We start from the raw sequence: 19,394 nt of genomic DNA, 5'->3' as shown, positions 1-19,394 counted from the left end.
TGCTGAAGACATCTGGGCTATAGAATCCTGTGGCTGGAGAAAGCACAGTGCTGCAAGAGCTGGATGCTGGAGAGCCTATACGTGCTGCAGGAGCCTGGAGAGGGGAGCACACTGGAACCAGAAGAAAAGATCCTCTTCCTCCTTTATTGATTGTCTCTCCGGAACTCTCTATTCACAAAAACTTAACACTGTCCCCTATGGCAAAGAAGAAATAATCAAAGAGCCCATCTCCGTTTCACAGATCATGCAATGGAAAGTAGATCTGTCTGTAGCTGAGAGGCAATAAAATGCTAAGTGGCACACTGGTAAATCTAGTTTCCTCTTTGGGGTGCATCAGTGTGGAATCATTTCCTGTGAATTTATCCAGGGGACCCAGGAGGTGTGAATGCCAGAGATAGGCTGGCTAGCTGCTGGGAATGGCAATCTAGGGATGCTGGGGAGGAGATTTTTGTTTCTTTAATTCCACATATATCTTACCTCCTTCACCTTCCCATGAAAAAATCACTAATCTCATCAAATTCTGGGCCATAGATTCATCCACAGTTGCTATTGGGCAGGAACACTGTGTCATAAATATCACAAACCAACACTACACTTTTTCTCTTTCACTCTTTCTCTTTATGGTGCTCTTGGGAAAAACTGTCACTTCTCATTTTTTTTTTTTTTTCCAAAAAACCACTTGAATATCCTTGTTAGTGTCAGATCCCTCATACCTTGGGGCTGGTCAGTAGGTGGCGATATTCCAAGATTTGAAATCAGGCAAGGTGCAAACAAAGAGCTACAGTCCAACTCAGCTTTCCAACATTTTGCATTAGGAATAATTAGGTACTTACCCGAGTAATAATAAAGTAATATTAGTTTACCACTGGCTTTTCTTCTTGCATCTATCTCCCTATAGAATTTTCAGAGATGAGTTGTGATTTGCAGAACATGATTCAGACATTCCTACATTTTTACAAATACCTTCAAAAGCCCACCTTAATTTCTAACAACTGTCATCTTGTTTTTGCAGCCAAATGCCTAAAGTGGTTGGCATTTTAAAAAATACTTTTTTTTATAACAATCATAAAACAGAAGTATTTAAATGGCAATTTATATTTTTCAACAGAAATATGTATATAGCAACTTTACAACTTTCACATGTTAAATCATCCCTGCAATTTCTATGTGAGATTATTATTCTCACTCCTATTATACACCTAAGAAAACTGAAGTTGAGAAGTTAAATACATTTTACAGAATCACATAATTTCTAAAAGGCAGAGTTGGGATCTCGGTACTGGTGTTCTGATTCTTAATCCCATGTTCTTTCAAATAAATAAATATAGTTTTAGAATTCCTGGCACATAGTGGGTATTCCATAAATGTTGATTTTCCAGGTCCCTGCCCTCTACTTGCACTGCTGCTTTCTTTGTGCAGGAAGTGGATCTGTTAATGCAGCTTATTTTCACTTCCCATTGCTGTGATAGTGCTAATTATTTAACATCTTGTTCTAAGGGCCAAGATCCCAACAGAGATCATATGTGGGGTTCCTGCTGTAATGAGCACAGCTTCTAGTCCTGGAAAGGAATACAGTTTGATCCTTTTCTACAGTATTACAAAGTTAATTTGCCATTAGTAATTTTTATTTATTGGGAAACAGGATAAATTCACAGTGGAGCTCAGACCTCCACATTTGTCTTTAAAGTTCTTTGGAAATGTTTTAACTCTAAAAATGGCCTTTAGGACAGCGGGGTCAGTTGTTATAGATAGACTAAGATAGAGAAAAACAGAGAGCCTCGGATGCTTTTAAAGGGAGATTTCCTTAATATACTTACTGTTGGGGATTAAGAGCTTTTGAACAATTGAGTTCACCCCCTGATGTTGTTGCCAGACCACGTTTAAGTTCCCTATTCATTCACAAGATATGGCCCACAGAGATGCACTTCACTGGCAATGTGGGAAACTTGCAGTAGTGTTCTGTAGAGAAACAGAAAATGAGGGAGCAAGATGCTCTTTTTTATCTTCTATGTTTCTAGGTTATCTCTATCAGAGGTTTAAGCGCTTGCTGTACAGCATCCCCAGAAGTGAATGTGCTCTTGGGTTCTGGTGACAACATTTCTTCTCTTTAGTTTTCCAACCATGAGGGAGGTATCTGGTTTCTGTATATATTAATCTCTGGGCAACATTCCGTCCTCCAGGACCCTTCCAGCTTTCCAATATTAGTGTCACCAATTCTTTCTGTCAAAAGCCTGAAAAGGATTTCTGTTTTCCTGATTGAAACTCATTGATAGAGGAAACAAATCAATATGTTGATTTTAAAATGTGTCAAGTGTTTTGAAGGAGATAAAAGGGTAAAATGGGGTTCTTTAGCTGTTGTTATCAAAGCCTTCTTAAAAGAGAAGTTATTTGAGCTACCATCTAAAGCATGAGAAGGAGATAATAACAAGGAGATCTGAAGGAAGTGTGTTTCAGCCAGAGGGGAACTTCTTTGGATGATAATTAGTGGTAGTTTGGATTAAAGTGATGGCAGTGGAGATGAAGTGCATGGATTCAAGATGTGTTTTCTTAGACAAAAATGCCAAGACAGAGGAATTCATCCCAAATTAAAGAACAAGATAAAGTCACGGCCAGAGAGCTTAGCGAAACAGGTATAAGTAACATGCCTGATGGAGAACCTAAAGCAACGATCCTAAGGATACTCAAATTAAATCAAAAAGAATTAATTATGAAAAATACATGTTGGTGTAAGAGAGGAGCAATGGAAGATGATGGAGTATACTGAGTAATGGCCCCCCAGCACATGCAGGTTCTAATCCTTGGAACCTGTGAATGTTACCTTATTTGGCAAAAAAGAAGTTGCAGATGTGATTAAGTTAAGGATCTTGAGATGGGGAGGATTATCCTGGGTTATCTGGGTGGGCCCTAAATGGAATCACATGTGTCCCTATCAGGGAGAAGCAGAATCAGTGGGAGAAGATGCTATATACACTGGCTTTGAAGATAGAGGACGGGGTCCCAAGACAAAGAATAACAACAGCTACGAGGAACTAGAAAAGGCAAGGAAACAGATTCTCTGGAGGAAGTATAGCCCTGCTGATACCTTGATGGTGGCCCAGTGAAATCCATCTTAGACTTCTGGCTCTAGAACTATAGGAAAATTAACTTGTGTTCTTTCAAGCCAGCAAGTTTGGGGTAATTTGTCATAGCAGCTATAGAATACCAATACAGATGACTCCAGAATTTCATTCTGAGCAAGGTAAGTGTGATATCATTTACTAAAGTGAGAAATAGTGGGAAATAAGCAAGCAGGTCTGAAGGGTAGGAAATATCAAGAGATCGTTTTTGAACTTGGTAACCTTAAGATCTAGGAGTAACCCAAATTGAAATGATTGGTTGGCTGTGGATATATCCGACTTGGAATTGCTGAACTTCTTGGATCTACTGATTGTTGTTTTTCATCACATTTAGGTAATATTTATCCATTATGTCTCCAAATATTTATTCTGCTCCATTATCTGTTCTCTTTTTCTGGGACTTCCATTACCAATATGCTATATTTCTTGATATTCCACAAGTTATTGAGGTTCTGTGGGTTTTTTTTCATTTTTTTATCTGTTTATGAGTTTGGAAATTTCTATTTATCTGTCTTTAATGTCACTGATAGTTCTGAAAGCCCTTCCAATTTTAATTTCAGATATTTTTCAGTTCTGGGATATCCATTTGGTTAATTTTAATTTCCATATATTTTCACAAGCTAATAAATTCCTGGTTGACCCACTTGATCCTGCAGAGGCTTTGCTTTTAGTTTTCTTAGAGTTGCTGTAACTTAATCTTTCTCTCACTTATGGGCATAGACTTTAGTCCTGAGAAATGTCCCTACCTCTATAAGATGTGGCCCTTCTGGAGTATCAGTGACAAACCCTATATTTAAGTCCTTTAATGAGGCAGGACTTGAAAGTCCAAACTGTGTCTCCCCAACACCAGGCAGCTACAAAATGCCTGTTCAGCATTTTAGCCTTCTGTTTTTCTGCTAAATTCATTAGCATCTGTATCAACATATGTGCAGGCGAACTTTGGGAGAGTTTACATGCAGATTTGGGGGCCACTCCTTCACTGGTTTCATCCTTTCATGTACTTACCCATCCTCATCAATTTTTAGCAGCTCTGACCTCAGACTTTTGTTTTCTACTTGAACTCTATCTCCTATGCATGGAACAAACTGGGAAGTGCCAGTTAAATGTGTATGTCATCCAGTGTACTTCCATTCTTAAAAGTATAAAAGCAGGTCCACTGTCTGCTTGCTTTTGGTTGATATACAGAGACATAGAAATATTTGTCTAGACTTTATAATTGTTTTTGACAATAGCCTTAGTTCAATATAAACTATTCTGCCATTACCACAATTCTAGCAATTGAATGAGTGAATTTTGATTTCAGGAAATAATTCTGGAGCAAAAATATAAAAATTGGTATCAATAAGAAACTATGCAAAACAATCTACAAGTGCTTCTCATTATTGGTTTCACATCAGAATCACCTGACAATTCTTAATGTATTTGCCCAGACTACCCCAAACCAACTAAATCAGAATCTCTGGGGGTTGGATCCAGCTATCAGTCATTGTTAAAGCTCCCCAGGTGACTAAAATGTGCACTCAAAGTTGAGAACCAGAAGTAGATTCACATTTGAGTTCCAGGATTATTCAGCAAAGGAAATTGAGAAGGAACAACCACAGGAAGGTAGTACTATGACAGCCAAGAGCAGAGAGTGTTTCTCTAAGCAGGAAGAAGTTATCAAACGTTTATATGCTGCTCAGAGTTTAAGTAATTTGAGGACTGGAAAGCAATAGTATATTTTCAACATGGTATTTGTTAGTGATTAACACACCAAAGTGAATGCAAGAATTTTCAGTATTGTGGTCAACAGATGAATAGAGATGATATATACATACTATGTTTCAGATGTGGATAAAAGACTATTTCTTTTTTTTTTATTCTTATGGAAATCCCCATACATTACATCATTAGTTTTAGATGTAGTGTTCCATGATTCATTGTTTGTGCATAACACCCAGTGCTCCATGCAGAATGTGCCCTCCTCAATACCCATCACCAGGCTAACCCATCCTCCCACTCCCCTCCCCTCTAGAACCCTGTTTGTTTTTCAGAGTCCATCGTCTCTCATGGTTCGTCTACCCCTCCGATTTCCCCCCCTTCATTCTTCCCTCCTGCTACTTTCTTCTTCTTCTTTTTTTTTCTTAACATATATTGCATTATTTGTTTCAGAGGTACAGATCTGAGATTCAACAGTCTTGCACAATTCACAGCGCTTACCAGAGCACATACCCTCCCCAGTGTCTATCACCCAGTCACCCCATCCCTCCCACCCCACCCCCCACTCCAGCAACCCTCAGTTTGTTTCCTGCAATTAAGAATTCCTCATATCAGTGAGGTCGTATGATATATGTCTTTCTCTGTTTGACTTATTTCGCTCAGCATAATACCCTCCAGTTCCATCCACGTCGTTGCAAATGGCAAGATCTCATTCCTTTTGATGGCTGCATAATATTCCACTGTATATATATACCACTTCTTCTTTATCCATTCATCTGTCAATGGACATCTTGGCTCTTTCCACAGTTGGCTATTGTGGACATTGCTGCTATAAACATCGGGGTGCACGTACCCTTTCGGATCCCTACTTTTGTATCTTTGGGGTAAATACCCAGTAGGGCAATTGTGGGATCATATGGATAGCTCTATTTTCAACTTTTTGAGGAACCTCCATACAGTTTTCCAGAGTGGCTGCACCAGCTTGCATTCCCACCAACAGTGTAGGAGGGTTCCCCTTTCTCCGCATCCCCGCCAACATCTGTCGTTTCCTGACTTGTTAATTTTAGCCATTCTGACTGGTGTGGTTTTGATTTGGATTTCCCTGATGCCGAGCGATATTGAACACTTTTTCATGTGTCTGTTGGCCATTTGGATGTCTTCTTTGGAAAAATGTAAAAGACTATTTCTGTAACTGCTCTCATCCAGCTGTTGTCCTCTATTCTTGCATAGTAATAAAAGAAAAAATTAAATTGCCCATTATAACTCTGTCTGTTCCAGTTTGAAAAGTGAAGTTAGCCTCTTTGAGATGCTTAGTTGTGACTATAAGTTAAATCAATTGTCTTTTTCTATGTGTATGTGGTAGGGACTGGGGAGACCTAAGTTCTTGGGTAGCATGCGTACTATCTGGGGTGTTAAGGTTAAAGAATGATGGATGTCCTATGAGTCTTCACTAGTTTCCTTATCACCCACCAAGTCACTGGCTAAGATACTATGCTTGTCAGGTTCCTTGTTCTTGCACCTACTGTTGAAATCTGGGGTCATAGCTAGAGTCCCTGTGCTTGAGGTCCTCCAAATCTATACTCCCTCAACCCCAAGCTCCAAACCTCTATTGCTTTACCATTTCCTCATTATTAATTCCTCTTTTTACATCTAAAACCAAGCTCCTATTTTAAAATAAGGACTTATTAAAGTAAAATTTTAGTATTGATAAAAGGAATTATAGCAAGTAACATGTAAGTAGTTAGCTCATAGAAAAAATATTAAGGCATATTTACATTAGAAGTCCAAAATCAAGAGATGAAGTCTTAGATATCCAAGAAGTTATGCCTCTTACCTAAGTTCTGTCTTGATAATTCAGCATTTCCCGTTATCTTCCTTGTCCCTTATCTTAGAAGCTGACTGTTCCAAAGATAACGGACTCTGATATTACCTTAGCCTTTTAGGGAGATCATTCCTTCATACAATCTATCAGAATATAGTAATTCCAATACCCACAAAAAAGATGAACACAAATTATCAAGTGGCTCATTTTTAAGTTTCAAATAGTAAAATATAAAAATATATAAAATGTTAATTTAAAAAATGAGTGAAAACAAAGTGATAGACATGAAAAATTTAAATGTGTAAATATGCTTAAAAGTACATTTTGGTTGGAAACACAATTGAAATGAGAGACACAAATAATTTGAATAGTATAATTAGTAAGTTTGAAAACACAATGAACATTTATTCAAGAATTTAGAGAATGTTTGTAAAAATTAGATGTCTTGCTTCAAAAGGAAGCACATAGAGAAACTGAGACTCAAACTAATCGATTTGTCTGAGTATTCACTGTGACTGTCTACTTTGTTTGTGAGGACTTTTATTTGCTGGTGAGTCTTCATAAGGCTCATAGCTGTGGGAGCTCCAAGTACTAACTATGGAGCTGAGACAAATAGAATACAAGCTGTAGTTCAGTAGGTGGCCCAAAGTCTACACCTAAGATATATTCTTCTTCCCTAGGAGAAGGGGAGAAGTGAATGGCTATAATAGGATTAAAAAAATCAAGAATTGCAGAAAAGCAAATTTGAACAATTATAATGAATTGAAATGATCTAGAAACTTACTACTAAAAATGTGGTCTCTAAACTGGCATCATCAACATTATCTAGCAGCATGTTAGAAATGCTGTCTCAGACCCCATCACAGACCTACTAAATAAGAATCTGCATTTTAATAAGACCTCCTGATGATTTGAAAGCATTTTGAAGTTCAACAACTGATATAGGATATTGCTGAAAACAAAGCAAAGCTTTCCAAGTGACATAGAGTCTAGGGTTATAATTCAATTCTTCATTATTACAAAGCTAATTTGGATAGTGTATGATGTCAAGGAGTGGGAAATAAAGCAGTAGAGGAATAATCCACTTATCCATGTTTTGAATATGAAAAGACTAATGCAATAATTTGGCCTCAGTATGGTGGTGGAAGGTCAGAGGCGGTGGATAGTAAATGTTTATTGGGGGATGCAAGTCATATAGTCATATACTAATATACATTAGCACTAATTCCACTTATGAAATATTTGCTCTGAAATACCTCTCCTCTGATAAGAATCAATGCTTCTCCTTTGGTTAAGCTGGAGGGAAACTGAAACTCTTCTCTAATTGAGTTGCAAAGGCCCAGGAATAGCAGTGATAGCTCAAAATAAACATTAAATGCTAATTCAAATATTTGTAGGTAACAGATTGAAATTGAAAGCACACTTGGTTAATTAGCAGGATTTTAAATCTTGACTTTTATCACACCTAATAAATGAGACTTGATGAATTGAAAGTCTGCTATGACAGCTCCTAAAATCATACTTTGAAACAATAGTCAATGTTAACATCAGGGAGGTTAAATTGAGGCTTGGAGTTCCTCCTTCCCACATAGCTTTTCATAGTCTGACAACTTTCTTCCACTAAATTGGCCTTGGTAAAAATTTATTTGCTCATAATTATGGCTTCTTGATTTCCATTTATTATTTTATTAAATATTTATTAAATACCTTTTATCTACCAGAAAATCTAGGTTCTGGGCATACAGAATCTAGTAAGTCCTGTTCCTGACCTTTGGGGAATCAGGAGGTGGGGAAGAATTTATACCAATAGGGGAAAAAAAATCCTTAATAATAGCATAAACAGGAAGTTATAGAGAAGAGGAGGGACTGGTGAAGCTAGAGGAGCAGAAAATGTAAAATATACTGGAAAAAAAAGGTTTAATATGTATAACCTTTATCAATGAGAAAAATAATTAACCTGAAAGTTTCATCTGATCATTTCGGGAACCATGTGAAATAGATATTAATCAGCTTTTGCAAATGAAGAATCTGAGCCTAAAGGAAGATTAAAGACAGAATTTTACTGGCAAGTGGTGGCACCCGAATGAGGAACCAGGTTTTCTAATACTAGAATTCCAGGTCTCCCACATAACTAGCCCATAACCCCTACCTAACCCTAGGTAATAACATATCTAGGAATAATATTTAGAATGCTTTAGGATCCTCATCTCTGTAACTATGAATGGTGGTCCTGCTAGGGATGTATCACCTGATTGATTGACTGCTTGGGTGTGTTTGGGTTATGTAATAATTTAGACTGGTCCCTCTCACCCCCTTGCTGTTTTTAGTCTAACCCTCTGAAAGCTGGCCACTTGTTAAAAAATGATGCCTTCCAATCTTTAAAGATGGCTGTGTGGGCTCCACTGCTAGAATTTTATTTTATTTTTTATTTTTTAAAAAATATTTTATTTATTTGACAGAGAGAGACACAGCAAGCGAGAGAGAGAACACGAGCAGGGGGAGTGGGAGAGGGAGAAGCAGGCTTCCCGCCGAGCAGAGAGCCCGATGCGGGGCTTGATCCCTGGAGCCTGGAAACATGACCTGAGCTGAAGGCAGACGCTTAATGACTGAGCCACCCAGGCGCCCCGTCCACTGCTAGAATTTTAAAATATGTTCATTACTTCACTTAATGACTATTTATAGGGCATGAACCTACTATATACAAGACGTTATACTGGGGCTGTGTGGAAGAACAACATTTTTAATAACTTAGTTGCTCAGGACTGCCCCAAATCAAGTGAATCAGAATCCCTGGTAGTTGGCCCAGGCATCAATAGTTGCTAAACCTACACAGGTGATTTCTATGTGCACCTAGAAGTGGTGATTGCCCCCTACATAGCACAAAATGATTACAGCCATAGCATCTCATTATTAGTGATTACTTATCCTAGGCCAGGCAACATGCTAAACTATTTAATTGGATCATCTCCTGTTATCTTCCCAACAACCCAAGGAGAAGAGTGCAGTTGTTGCCCATTAACTCCATTTTTTTTTTCACATGAGAGAAATGAGGATTCCTCAGAGGCTCATTAGTGTGTCCAAGGTCAGTGGTGAACCCCAAATTTCTGACTCCAGATTCCACGTTCTGACCACTAGATTATACTGCCTCCCTACAATAAAGCTAAATAGCTTCGAGGGCTATTTTCTAAAAGTTAAATTTGCAAGATAATTGGGGTAGATCTATACAATATTTGAGTAGATGATTCTTTGTCCAGTGAAGAAAAGAGTGAATAAAGATGAAAAATTAGCTCCAAATGAATTAAGGTCCCCCGTATTATTTCCTTTGAAATTGAGAAAAGTTTTTTGATGTAGACCTATTGATTAAAAAATATGCCTAAGCAGCCCTGAGGACAGCCTGGCCCATAGCTACTGGGAAGGAGGACCCTTATAGCAGATGCCAAAGCAAATACGTAGGAGAGCATCTGGTGCCAGTAGAGGGGACAGCTTCATGTAGAGGCAAGAGTGGGTATATTCAGTAGGGTTGTGGAACATCAGAAAAGTATGAGACTTTAAAGAGCCATGCAGATCTCCAAGTTTCATTGCTGAAGGATTATCAGTGCATAAATGTAGTCTGCTTGCTTAATGTTTGCCTCACGTGAAACACTACTGGTTACCATATATACATAACCTAGAGCCTGAGCTAGGTTCAAATCTTGGCTCTAAAATGGAGTAATAATGCTAATCTTACAGGATTATTGTGACAATTATAAGATATACTGTATGATATTGTGATTTATAAAGAAAATTATATGTAATTGGTCTTCATCCCCATTTCTGTCCTAGAGCTTCTAAAACCCTTGAAATTTTCTAACTGATGAGAACAATAAAAGTGAGTTCTGTTATGTTAGTGAGGTGACTGTTTAGAACTCACCTAAGGATGGGGCCTGGTTGCTAGGGGAACCAGGCCCGTGATTAGAGGATTGAATCTTCTTATCTTACCCCCCTGACCTCCTGGAGGGGAGAAAGGCTGGAGATTGAGTTCAGTTATCAATGGCCAATGATTTAATCAATCATACCTAAGTAATGAAGCCTCCATGAAAACCAAAAAGGAAGGGGATTGCCGAGCTTCCAAGTTGATGAACATGTGGCGATTTGGGGAGAATTGTGCACTTAGAGAGGGCATGAATCTCCGTACCCTTTACCCATACTTTGTCCAATGCATCTCTTCCATCTGCTGTTCCTGAATTATATCCTTTTGTAATAAACAAGTAATCTAGTGAGTAAAATGTTTCTCTGAGTTCTGTGAACCACTCTAGCAAATCCTTCAAAGGCAAAGAGGGGGTCATGAGAACCTCTGATATATAGTCAGTCTGTGAGAAGTACAGGTAACAAGCTGGACTTGGAACTGGCTTCTGAAATTGGGGGAGAGGGGCAGTCGTATAGGGCTGAGCCCTTCATCTGTGGGATCTGATGCTATTTCCAGGTAGGTAGTATCAGAATTGAGTTGAATTGTAGGACACTCAGCTGGTGTCCAAGAATTGCTTTTTGATGTGGAGGAAACCACCCCCAAGGTGGAATTGGGCCCAGAACACTTTTTATATCTGTATACTTTGTGATATATAAGAATATAACAACATATTCTTAGATATTAGAATATTAGGCCTAAGATATCCTAAATCTCAATATGCCTTGGTTGTTGTTTTTTCTATTATTCCATTAAATGAGAAATCAACATAACTAATAACAATAATTTCCTATATTTTAATTAAACCCAGAATTTCTGAGGAAGGGGGGAGGGAATGTATCACTTGGCCATTTTCTTTGAAAAATATCAGAAAATTCAGGGAAAATTGTGTAAGTGTAGATACTACAACTGGATATAACAAGTGTGAGGGAACAGAGCTTAGTGGTCAGAGCACAAGTGCTGGACTCACATGGCCTGCCAATGATTAGCTTTGTGACCTTGAACAATTACTTGATGTCTCTGAACTTCAATTCTACTATCTTCAGATTGGGGGTGATAATAGCATTAAATAATTTAGGATTGAATGTGTTAATATTTGTAAAACTCTTAGAATAGTGTCTTGCATATAGTTTAGTGGGATGTAAGAGTACTGAATAAAATAAGTCTGATCTAGAGATAGAAGTTTGGCAGTATGCTTCAAGGGAAGCATTAATTCTGATTAATTCTGCATGAGTGATTCAGGGAACTTTTCTTGATTGAAGTGGTATTTTAGGTGGCCTTGTACACTATTACTATAAGGCTTTTTCTTCATACTCTAATATTTGGTGAGATGGGATGGATGTCTTTGGATGATTCCTGTTGTCTGTACCAGATGTGAGTCTAGAGGACCTCCAACATAAACGGTAAGGATCTTGTCTCTATGATAAAGATAAGTCCAGGGTTAAATACATGATGGAGATCAACATAAGCCAACTAGAAGTCATCTGCCATAATTTTTGGAGAGGAGAGTGTGGACCTTCCCTGGTCGACCATGCCTATGCACTAACTCAGGCTCTCTCAGGATAGGAAAACTTGGCATTCTTACTCCTTCAACTTCCTAGAAGGAAAGGAGATACCACAGAGATTCAGAATCTCATGGCTCTAGCAAGATGGCCCAATGTATATCCTTGAACCTAACTTATTCTTGGGGATCCAGTGACAATGGGGTATGGAGGGGAACCTGAGCGGTCTTTAGAGGTCAACTTCCCTTTACTTTTGATTCTTTTATTAATTTTGTGACTTCTTTTTTTAAGCTTAATTAATTCCAGTGGTCAGCAGGAGACCTTGTTGAACCACTTAGGAAACAGATCAGTGGATTATCAGAAAACATCTCCTTATACCTTCATACAGCCCCATTACTGATTTTTAACAAATAATATGTAGTCACTTCATTTGAATGTCTGGGTACCTCGTTTAGGCAATGAGAATGTAGTGATAAGGGTAAAACCAATGTGGATTCTGCTGTCAGGGAGCAACTGAGTAAACTAGACTTTATACTGTGGTGGGTCAAATCGGTCAGGGAAGACTTGGGGAAAAAATAATGCTGTAGAAAACCAAAACTGTCTCAGTCTAAAAAGAGATTTCACCACAGAATAAATAATAATTAATGAAAGCAAGATTAGCAAGATCATTTACTGAGAGAGAGGAAGTTCAAATTTTAATACAAATATATAATTTAAGTGAACAATATAACTTTCTATCAGACATACTTGACAAAATTGTTTAAACTCTTATATTTGGAAGATGTGTAGTCAGGCATTCATCCTCAGAAAGCCTTATATTGTTGTACTAATTACTGATAAATATAGAAAAAGGTCTCTTAATCAACATTGACAAGAAACAATGCACAATTTCATCTTTCAAAAAGCCATTTTCCATCTGGCTAGCATCTTCATTTATATTCCTGTGGTTACAGGATGTATATATTCTTGTTCCTTCATTTTTTTGTCTTAATGAGAAGGAAAATTTCAACAGAGCATTTGCATTTTTCAAATACATATGTCCATAAATATAATTTAACCCACATTTTTATAACTAAAGTATGTCAACATAATTAAAACTTCCTAATTTTGATTTCCATAGAGCTTGGAGTCTAGCAGGGACCAATTAAACTGGCACACCATCCCCTTAGGCCCTCCTGGAAATCTTTTTTGATATTGTCCCCAAAAACCTTAAAATGGGTCAGTACAGGAATTAATTGAGTGACCCCAAGGGCATACTATACATTAGGATGAATTATCCAAGTGCCTATTTTTCTTTCTCCTACCTATTCACCAGACAAGCTTATACAAGAATGTGTCCGCTAACAGCAGAGCCCAAATAACACAAGGCCAGCAATTTAAATGCCCCAAATTTTCAACGAAGCCTGTATATTTTAACAGTATTAGCGATTCATGTTATTATATAAACTTCTTTTACCACAGGGAAATTTAATAGCTGAAATGAAATCTTGTCTCCCTTTGTACAGGTAAGTTAAAGTCCTAGATTATGTCTAAAATCACTTTCCTGCATTTTCTTATTTCACTGAGTCTCAGTCAAAAGAGAGCTCACTTAAGTGTCTTCGTTGAGAAATGGGGCTTACTTCATCAGTAGTGCCCTGATAAAAGGCCTATATCCTTCCATTGGACATAGCAGAGCTTTTTAGCATGGCCATATGGACTTCTTCTAACTAGAAGACCCTCTCATGTTCTTGTAAAGTTCCAGAGGGACCATAAGACACATAGATCACAGCGCCGGCCCCGCACTTTATCTACAAATACTCAGGAACCATGTGACACTGGCAGCTCTAAAATCTAAGCATATTCCCATAAACAAAAGCATTTTCCAAGTAAAAATGATGTCCCTAAAATATAAAAGATGTTACAAGATACATTTTACAAAAAAAAAAAAAAATATATATATATATATATATATATATATATATATAGGGGGTGGGGGGATGGGTTAGCCTGGTGATGGGTATTAAAGAGGGCACGTACTGAATGGAGCACTGAGTATTATACGCAAACAATGAATCATGGAACATTACATCAAAAACTAATGATGTAGTGTATGGTGATTAACATAACATAAAAAAATTTTTAAAAAGGTAAAATATATATAACTTCATAGACCTTGTAATTACTGGTAGAAGAACTAAGGAGGAAAAATGAGTTTAAGAGAAAATTTTTTCTTGGTTTTAGTTTTTTCAGAATGTCCATCAATTTCCTGAATCTAGTGTCTCTGAATTTAACCCTCATATGTGAGAAATCTCTCACTCAGAGGTAATTGTGACACACTCTGTTTCTTGTATTCTGAGGGAACAATAAAACAAAAGAGAAAAAAATTATAACAAAAAGCATTGCCCTACATACATAAATTAGAAGAGGTTTATTAAAATATCTTTGTCTTCTTAAAATAATATATGTCAAGCAGTAGTCAAACCTTGCCCTTTATTAATGCCACCTTTTCTCCTTTATGTCCTAGTCATTCCATTGATGTTAATTAGAACAGAGTTCTAGTAATCCCAATTTTTGAGTGTGGTCTTTGGGACTAGAATTTCCACTCTTGGGTAAGCTGAGAATCTCAGACTTGTAACAAGGACTAGCATAGTTTATTGCCTTGTAGTTCCTATTCTTCCAAATCCTTCTGTCTCTGAAGTTTTCCATCTCTGAAAGAACCACCATATTCCTTAGCTATTTGCTGACATTTCTGTTCCTCTCTAACAATAGCAGCAGCACCAGCCCCCAGCTCCTGAATTTCTTATGCCTTGGGTTCTCCCTACGGGGGAAAATTTCTTCCTGAGTTCACATTTGTCCCTGCTGGAGAATAGACTTAGGAACTGGAGATGGAATTTGTTTTACTTTCCAGACCTGTACCTTTGGCCAGTGCAAGCATTTGCATATACTCCTCTCAAACATTTTTTTCCACTCGAATTCCCTTACCTCAGGAAAACTTCTCTCCTCCAGTTGCAGCAAAAATATTCTTTGCATCTTTAACTTGTTATCTATAGAATGAAATCTGACTGTACTGACTCTAGAAATTCTTTTTTTTTTTTAACACTTTGGTGTCTCAATAGCCTTTTGAAAAGGCCAGTTGAGATTTTAATACTTCAATGTTGTTCCTAATTTGATCCATTTCTCCTTGACTGTGTATAAAACTAATGTATGCTGAGTTTGAATGTCTCCCTTCCTTCCTTTTACTGTCTCCCACAGCTCATGTGTCAACTTCTAGATCAAAACCTTCTATAAGTAGATTTCCTTACTCCTGAGTTGCTGATAGTTTTCTTATAAAATGCAAACAACACTTTTCTGTTGCCAGCCTTCTTACCTGCTGTTTGTTGTTACCCCTTTGTTTATTAGCAATTCTCATATTAGAGTTGCTGTGTTGTTTTCTTCTTAGCAATTGGATTTTTGATGAATACATTTGATTTTTTTTCACCTCAGTGCAAGGAGTTGGAACTCTGGGATCTAGGTCCCCCCAAATCCACACTATTATCAGATATAGTAATAAACAGGTCCCTCTGAACCTGGCTGGGGATAGAGGCAAAAAAGGACAAAAAGATCCTGGTATATAAATATGTCATTTTGAAAGTCAAAGCTTTGGGGTGATGGACATTGGGGAGGGTATGTGCTATGGTGAGCACTTTGAATTGTATAAGACTGATGAATCACAGACCTGTACCTCTGAAACAAATAATACATTATATGTTAAAAAAAAATAGTAGGAAGGGAAAAATGAAGAAGGGGAAATTGGAGGGGGAGATGAACTATGAGAGACTATGGACTCTGAGAAACAAACTGAGGGTTCTAGAAGGGAGGGGGGTGGGGGGATGGGTTAGCCTCATAATGGGTATTAAAGAGGGCACGTACTGAATGGAGCACTGGGTGTTATATGCAATGAATCATGGAACACTACATCAAAAATTAATGATGTAATGTATGGTGATTAACATAACATAATAAAAAAAATCTAAAAAAAAAAAAAAAAGTCAAAGCTTTGATACAGAGGTCCTGGCAATTTTGAAGTGATTTTTCCATTATCTTGGAAATGAATATGAACACCTGAGCCACAATAAGCAGAATCATGGAGAGTGTGTGTTCATGAAAACCCATTTTTCCCCCTCTTGGGCTCATAATTAGATTCATTTTCTAGCTTCCTCTTCTGAAGTCTGACCCTTGGAATAGGAGTGAAAGTGATGTGTGCCATATCCAGACCTGGCTAGTAAGAGCCTTAGTGTGATCCTCCACGTGTGCTTGTCTCTCTTTACTATCTGCCAAAAACAAAGGATTCAGCTGAGAACTCTAAGGTCCTAAGGAACAGTGGGACCACAGGACAGGAGGAGCTGGGTCCCTAAAAGACTCTCTGGAGGAGAGCACTCATCCTCCTTCTCCATCCATGGATTTTGCATGAGTGAAAAAGTTCTAATTTATTACCACTGAGATTTTGAAATTGTCTCAGCAGATAGCCTGCCCTAAGTAATACAATAGAATACAGATTGATATATGAACTTTTTTCCCCCTGTGTCAAGGAAGATTTATCCAGGATTGGGGGAAATTTTCTGACTCACAAGTCAAATATCAGTGTCCTGAAATCAAAGCCACTCTAAGATAAAGCAAGTTTCCAAACTTTTTTTTTTTTTTTTTAGAGAACATGAGTTGGCGGGGAGTGGAAGGGGCAAAGGGAGAGGAGAAAGAGAATCTTAAGCAGGTTCCATGCTCAGTGGGGAGCCTAACATGGGGCTCAATCTCAGAACCCTGAGATTAGGAACTGAGCCGAAATCAAGAGTCAGACATTTAACTGACTGAGCCACCCAGGTGCCCCTCCACAATGCTTTTTAGTATCTCTTTAAAAAACTACCTAGTGATGGCTCGCAATTCCTTTTTGTTGGACTATTTGCCTTTACCCTTTTCCTAGTTTACTGCGTATGATTTCTCTCATTTAATTTTTTGTATTGATGCTATATATGTAGGAATGACTCAAGCAAGATTCAAGATATAAAATTGTTTCATAAAATGTTGAGAGCTCAAAAGCTGAAAATACAAATAAAACTCTCCAAACATCTCAAGAAGCTAATAGTTAAACTCAAAGTTCAAATCTACTTTTGTCTCTTGATAATGTTCAAAGCAGCCACTGTCACATTGGTAGGGGGGGTTGTGGTGATGCCAAAAAGGTGCTGAATTGGAAAAAGATGACCTAAATATTGCAATAGGAAAAGGATCTTTTTCCTATACAGGTCTTGTTCAAAATATCCACTTTGGATCCAGGCCAAAGATGACCTAGCTCCCAAGGTTTAGAGTCAATTAAAAACACAATAAAACTTTGTTTTTATTTTGGTACTTTGCATCTCAACATTTTACCCTTTATTTAATGGATACTTACCTGTTCCACCAAAATACATCAAATGTAAATTGTGTCTTTCAGAATGCCACAGAGAAATAATAGGCATATAAGTTTTTACTGCCTGCCTATTAGCAAAAGTTTAAAGAAAGCAATATATGAATGGATAATAAGACTACATGAAGGAAGACTTTATTTCCTGGGGCTTTGTCCTCAAGCTCCAGTATGGAGCCTAAGTTATAGTGAGGGGTAGAGGGTACAGCACTCTGAAGACCCCTTGGGCTGAAGTTTTCTCTTTTCCAGTAAGATTTACTCTTTACATGTATCTCAATGAGGCTGAGCAGGTGGATCCAGGAGGAACCTATTCCCTTATGGGCCATGACTTAATGCAATGTCCACCTGCATAAAGAACTGAAGTGGAACCTGCCATAACTCAGCTCAGAAGCTAGATTCTTTCCCTCCTTAACTCCAAAATGCCACCCTCTAATACTGTAATCTAGTTAAAGAGAACTTAATACCCCCTTAGAACTACCTCTTCTTAGGAGTACAATGAAGGAAAAACTAATAGCTTCCAAATTAATTTATGTTTTGAATCAAATAGACATAATGCATAGTGATAGATATTTTTTATCAAGTATATTATCCAAGCTTTTGAGAAGATAGGCAATTGTTAAGAAAGACAAAATGACTTAAATATTTTTGATTTAATTTCCCCAAATATAAAAACATTCTAAGCAATATTTTAATCTTTTTTTAGTTTCAAATTTTTATGTAAATTCCAGTTAGTTAATATACAGTATAATACTAGTTTCAGGTGTAGAATTTAGTGGTTTATCACTTACATACAACACCCAGTGCTCATCACAACCAGTGCCCTCCTTACTGCCCATCACCCATTTAGCCCATCTGCCACCCACTGCCCCTCCAGCAACCTGTTTGTTCTCTATAGTTAAGAGTCTGTTTTATAGTTTGCCTCTCTTTTTCCCCCATGTTCATCTGTTTTGTTTAAGTTCCACATATGAGTGAAATCATATGGTGTATGTCTTTCTCTGACTTATTTTGCTTAGCATAATAGTCTCTAGCTCCATCCACATTGTTGCAAATGGCAAGATTTCATTCTTTTGATGGTTAAGTAATATTCCTGTGTGTGTGTGTGTGTGTGTGTACACCACATCTTCTTTATCCATTCATCAGTTGATGGACATTTGAGCTCTTTCCATAATTGGGCTATTGTAAATAATGTTGCTATAAACGTTGGGGTGCATGTATCCCTTTGAATTAGTATTTTTGTATTCTTTCAGTAAATACCTAGTAGTGCAATTGCTGGACCATAGGGTAGTTCAATTTTTAACTTTTTGAGGAACCTCCATACTGTTTTCCACAGTGGCTGCACCAGTTTGCATTCCCACCAACAGTGTAAGAGGGCTCCCCTTTCTCAGCATCCTTGCCAACATCTGTTATTTCCTATGTTAATTTTAGCTATTCTGACAGGTGGAGGGTGATATCTCATTTTGATTTGTATTTCCCTGATGATGAGTGATGTTAAGCATCTTTTCATGTGTCTGTTAGCCATCTGGATGTCTTCTTTGGAAAAAATGTCTGTTCATGTCTTCTGTCCATTTCTTAACTGGGTTATTTTTTTGGGGTGTGTTGAGTTTGATAAGTTCTTTATATAATTTGGATACTAACCCTTTATCAGATATGTCTTTGCAAATATCTTCTCCCATTCTGTAGGTTGCCTTTTAGTTTTGTTGATTGTTTCCTTCACTGTGCAGAATCTTTTTATCTTGATGAAGTCCCAATAGTTCATTTTTGCCTTTGTTTCCCTTGCTTCTGGAGATGAATCTAGTACGAAGTTGCCACAATGGATGTTAAAGAGGTTCCTGCCCATGTTCTCCTCTAGGAATTTGATGGTTTCCTGTCTCACATTAGGACTTTCATCCATTTTGAATTTATT

The sequence above is a fragment of the Mirounga angustirostris genome, unplaced genomic scaffold (genome assembly GCF_029215605.1).
Source record: "Mirounga angustirostris isolate CCGP_5_RB_7025 unplaced genomic scaffold, mMirAng1.0.hap1 SCAF_15, whole genome shotgun sequence".
Classification (NCBI taxonomy): domain Eukaryota; kingdom Metazoa; phylum Chordata; class Mammalia; order Carnivora; family Phocidae; genus Mirounga; species Mirounga angustirostris.
Note: the sequence above shows the minus strand (reverse complement) of the source record.